The sequence below is a fragment of the Pituophis catenifer genome, unplaced genomic scaffold (assembly GCF_029215685.1).
Source record: "Pituophis catenifer annectens isolate HBS135680 unplaced genomic scaffold, rPitCat1.0.hap2 SCAF_1, whole genome shotgun sequence".
Classification (NCBI taxonomy): Eukaryota; Metazoa; Chordata; class Lepidosauria; order Squamata; family Colubridae; genus Pituophis; species Pituophis catenifer.
The window spans coordinates 231103775-231109164 of record NW_027256881.1 but is presented as its reverse complement, the minus strand read 5'-3'; the positions used below and the strand labels follow the sequence as shown (position 1 = coordinate 231109164).

Sequence of the window (5390 nt, the reverse complement as noted above, 5' to 3'; positions counted from 1 at the left end):
TATTGGCATTTTTATTTGCAATTCCTTTATTAATGTTTGCCACAATGAAACCTGACTTTTTCAAGCTGCTACTTAAAAAAAAAAGAGCAGGATAGCTATGGTAATTCAGGAAAAGGAAGGGATCAAATGGATAAATAACTATACAGTTGGCATTCTTCTATCATTGTACTTTCTCCCCCTTCCCCCACCTGACTAATTTTACAAGAAACCATTAAGTTGCAAACCACCTTAGATCTATTTGTGAAAGTGCAATTCAGTTGTTTGATTTTTAACATGTATTGGCCTGAGAAGTTACATATTAGTTGTGAAGTGGGAGGTGCTGATTGCTTTTATATTGCAAGTATCCAACTAAGAATAATACATTTTAAATGAAATTTAAGAGTATTGATGTTTTGGGGGGAGAGGGGGGAGGGAGATATGTCCTACTAATGAGAATAAAATCCATGTTCAAATAATGGGAAGATTTTGGATATTTGCATAAAGCTATGTTATTTATTTCCTATAATGATACTCCTGCAGGTCCAGAGAAAGCAGGGTCTGGACCATAATGTTCAGAACAGATCTATTTCTGGAGGATTACATCTGTTGATAGCCCTTTTAAAATCTGCACATTTATCCTTAGGCATTTCCACACAAACAGTGGTAAAGACAAAACAGGGCAAATGTCAGTTCCCAGATTAATTAAAATTCACCCGTGAACACTGATTTGTGTCATAAAAATTCTTTCCCATTATTATCATTTGGGGGAAAGTAGGCAAAGAAGATTTGCAACAGGAAGAACAAATAAGTGGAGAATTAAATCCTTCAAAAGTTTTGAAAAAGAAGCCTTAGTGGTCTCATTTGCAGTCAGTTGTTTTTCTTGTGTAATATCTAAGCATGGTTTATGGAACTGACTAAAGTGACACTGCTCCTTTTGTCTTGCGTCATAGGACGTGTTACCATTATACTACGAATTGAAAGCTATGAATTCAGTTGGGCCAATGTTGCATTATGATGAAATAAATGAACATAAAACTTCTGTAGAAAGCAGAGAGTTTAATGAGATGTAAAAACAGTAGTAACAATTTGTCAGCAATTACTGCAAACAGAATTTTCTTCTAACAATGTACTGTTCAATTTGATACATTAAAAAGGACCCTATAATTTTATCACTATTTTTAGGATCCTAAGACTAGGCTAAAACCTGCATGTAAAATCTGGGTGTTTAGCTTGCCTAACTATTGGAATAGAATCAATTAGCTTGCCAATCACTCAAAACTACAAGTTTGCTTGGATTCTTCCAAAGTATCTGTAATAAACTAACCTGCACTTTTAAAATTTTCAAATATTTTAATGAGTTCAATATTTCACATAAAGTTTGGTAAGGTAGAATGGTGTGATCTGGTTTCACTTGCTAGCCCCAATATGAATTGATGTAACTGAAAGAATACACAATTATTCAGAAAACGTTGCTCACAAAGTAGAAAAAATAAAGTACAGACGGCTTTGTTGAGTTCTCATGACCCACATTATCACAACTCCTGTGGTTTCATCTTCAGTTATCCAGATTTAGCATGAAGTCCCTTTGACGCAAGAAAACCATAATACACTTAAAGCAGGCCACTGCTTCTTGCTTGAGATACCTTTAATATTAAGGATTATTGTGGTAATCTCGATAATTTATTGATAACTTTGATCCATAGAAATGCAGACTGAGAAATCAGAAATGCTCTGCAGCACAGCACTATGCTCCAATCAAGTATTAGAATCTGAGAATCTGAAGGTAGTAACTTAATGATTGAAGTATACAGTTCAACTGGTCTTAGTGTCTAGATGCTTGTGTCAAACTATCTTCTTTATTGGCTGCCATCATCTGTCGGCGAGCTTTCATCTGTTTCACACGTTTCTTTTCCACTTGATTCTTAGCAAGGAAGAAAAGGGCAAACGCAGAGGGCAAACAAATGACCCTAAGGAGATTAAAACAAGCTAAAATCACCTGGGATTTAGGCTGGAAAAGACATGGGGCTCCAAAGAGACAACTAACTCCTCCCCTTGCACTAAGTAAAAAGATGGAATTGTATTTAGTTTTCCATTTATTCAATACAAGTTAAGGAATTTGTGGGAAATATAAGGAGTACAATTAGAGTGGGAAGATGGTGGTTTTTGGCCAGTCGCTATCTCAACAGAATTGATTCTGAAGATAAACATACTTACCATCCTTGGTTTCCAAAAGGAAAAGATATAAAGATAATTCTTTTTGCTAAGGACTAAGGATCTTTTTTTTTTTAAATGAAGAAAAGATTTCAGAGTAGAATGGGAAAAGAAAGCTGTTTCCATTCCTACTCTAGGAAGCTCCCAAAGGACAAATTTCCACTGTTAAAATTCTCCAAGATTTTAATAGTGTTTCTTCAGTGTCAAAATGGCCAAATTTTGATGAACAAAAGTTGGGCCATTGCAGGAGATTTAAAGGGTGAGAATTATAGGGATTTGCTTCCTTACCCCATTAAAAAAAAAAAGGTAAAAATAAGCCACTACAAATCAATCATTTTGTCATTTAATTCTGCCAACACAGCCTCAGAATGTGAGGCCTCAGCCCCCGATTCTTTGGATCACAGAATGATAAAAGCAATGCTCACCAAGCAATAGCAACGGGGTTTGGAGAGGTCTTGAACCTTCTTGGGGCCATATATTCTACATGTCTATATGTTTGTTCACCAGGCTGTGCTTTCTTCTGCATTTCTTCCAAACATCTTCGGCTACTGTGAAAAGATTGAGTGTCCATTCGAAAAGGCACCATTATGCATGGTGACAGTTTCAATGTGGCAGGAAGGAAGGCTGTAAAGGAAACAAAAATAAAAATAAAAATAAAAATGCTAAGATGTGGAAAACGACATTAAACCTGCTATGCACAGTGGTTAAAATGCAGTAATCTGGGCAAACTCTGCCCCCAGCCTGGAGTTCAATACTGACAGGCTCGAGGTTGATTCAGCCTTCCATCCTAAGGTTGGTAAAATGAGCCAGATTGTTGGAGGCAATAGACAAATGATGCTTGTACATTGTAAATCACCCAGAGTGCTGTAAGGTGCTGTGGGGGCAGTATATAAGCCTAAATGCTATCATTATTCTTTTCTTATATTAGTAGCCCAAAAGCCTTGTTTTGCTCACCTACTTATTTTGCCTGAAAGCCCACAAAGAAAAATGTCTCACCATAATCATTTCCAGATTTTGAAAAACAAGCCTCATATTTTACATGTGGAACAGTTATAGGATGTTCCAATAGAAATTTATGTTTTTAGCTCAGGGTTGAACTGTGGAGTTCTTGGTATGCTCTGAGATTGATTGTTTGAGCTTGGAAGACATTTCATAAATCAACTAGGTAATATCAGTGCAAATGAGAGGGGGGGGCTTGCCCTGCAGTTTTCATAAGATGTACTTCCCTCCTAGTTGGTTTCTTCGATTGGTGTCTTTCTTTCTTTCTTTTATTAGATTTATATACCGCCCTACTCCCGAAGGACTCAGGGCGGTGAACAGGCACAAAATAAAATACATAAATACAAAAGTTAAAAGATATAATTAAAACCAGATTAAATAATTTAGCCCAAGACAATTAAAAAATCCCAATAATTTAAAACAAATTAAAATTTCGATGTAAAAGAATTTTAAAACGGGAGAAAATTAGGCCAGGCCGGCTTGCTGGAATAGAAGAATCTTAACAGCAGATTAAGATTAAGTGTATACAATACAGATTAAGTATATTGCCTTCTTCTAACTGTCTGGTGCTGATCCCTGCTTATCTGAATGTGGCTACTGAAGGAGATGTGGTCTAGTCTTTTTGTTTATCCTTCCTCGGCTTTTTATTGTCTGTTTTGAATGGTATGTAAATATGGTTTCTGTAAATAAACCAAGCTTAGAACACCAAGAATTTCACAATTATAGCATGGTCATAATTGGACCACTGTAGTGGCACATTAAAAAGCATTAAACAATGGCTGCAGAATATCCATCATACCACTAAGTCAGCCATGTGCAACTTATGGCCTGGATAACTAGTAATGTAGATAGCTAGTAATGTGGTCCCACAAGGTAGTAAATATATAAAAAAAAGTTTATTTATATACATCAACTTGGTTATGTATTTTATATGTGGCCCAAGACAATTCCTTTTCACAGCCCATGCAAGTCAAAAGGTTGGACTCCCATGTTCTAAGTCATGGCTTGCTTAAACCCATGATAAAAGAACCGTGGTGGTGCAGTGGTTAGAATACAGTGGTGCAGGCTATTTCTGCTGCCTGCCGGCTGCCTGCAATTTGGCAGTTCAAATCTCACCAGGCTCAAGGTTGACTCAGCCTTCCATCCTTCAGAGGTCAGTAAAAGGAGGACCCAGATTGTTGGGGTCACTATGCTGACTCTGTAAAACCACTTAGAGAGGGCTGTAAAGCCCTGTGAAGCGGTATATAAGTCTAAATGCTATTGCTATTGCTATAAACTCAAATGGGCTGGATGCACGTGACAATCTAAGGCTGAGCCATAATCCCCATTTTCCAAACCTCAGTTTGGGCTCTCCTTTGCACACATAAAATACAGAAAGCCAAAGCTGCCACATTATTTGAACAAATCATTCTCTCTCTCAGCTATTCTACCTCCAGGGTAGAAAATATGAACAAAGGCTTCTTTCTTTCTGAAAAGCAATCAAAATTAGTAAGCAAGCGGGGAAGGTCTCTCTTTCACCTGCAGAGAGCCCTGGAAATGACCTTGGAGAAACTATTCTTGAGATTTTACAACACGTGCAAAAACATGCTTCGAACCTGAGAAACAGAGAAAGTTAAGAGGAAGAGACGCGACTGATTCTGCCCTGATTCTCTGGGAAATAAAAGAGGGAAGAAAGGACGGAAAAATAACAGCCAGACTTCTCAGGAATCTACCTGTTCCTCTATAGCGGGGGTCCCCAAACTTGGCAGCTTTAAGACTTGTGGACTTCAACTCCCAGAATTGCTGGGAGTTGCTATGCTGGCTGGAGAATTGCTATGCTGGCTGGAGAATTCTGGGAGTTGAAGTCCACAAGTCTTAAAAGCTGCCAAGTTTGAAGACCTCTGCTCTATAGCCCTATATTAATAAATATAGTTCCGGTCAAATTTGCAGAATCTGTTCCAGATCACACTCCCCTCTCAAGAAACAATGAAACCTTTCCCTTAAGCTCGCCCGAGCCAACCTCCCTTCTTTCCGCCACAGGGACGCCCAAAGGTCGCGCCTTTCCTACCGAGCTTCCGAAAGCAAAGCGATGCCATCTTGACAGGCAGCTCTCCCCCTACTGCCTGCTGGGTAGCCAACTAACGGGGAGGAGGAACCTGAAACTACAACTCCCATGACGCCCTTCGCCTCCTTGGTGAACGAAGGGCGGTGAAAGGCCGAGG

The 5390-nt window shown here is 38.5% G+C and overlaps 1 long non-coding RNA gene across 1 annotated transcript; it reads right to left on the bottom strand.

Annotated features, from left to right (window-relative positions):
- Window positions 1-1044: 1044 nt before the first annotated feature.
- Window positions 1045-5297, bottom strand: LOC139327325 (uncharacterized). Its single transcript, XR_011601662.1, has 3 exons — window positions 5237-5297; window positions 2616-2814; window positions 1045-1946 (listed from the first exon to the last, which is right to left on the bottom strand). It is a non-coding gene; the product is annotated as an uncharacterized lncRNA (long non-coding RNA).
- Window positions 5298-5390: the final 93 nt, after the last annotated feature.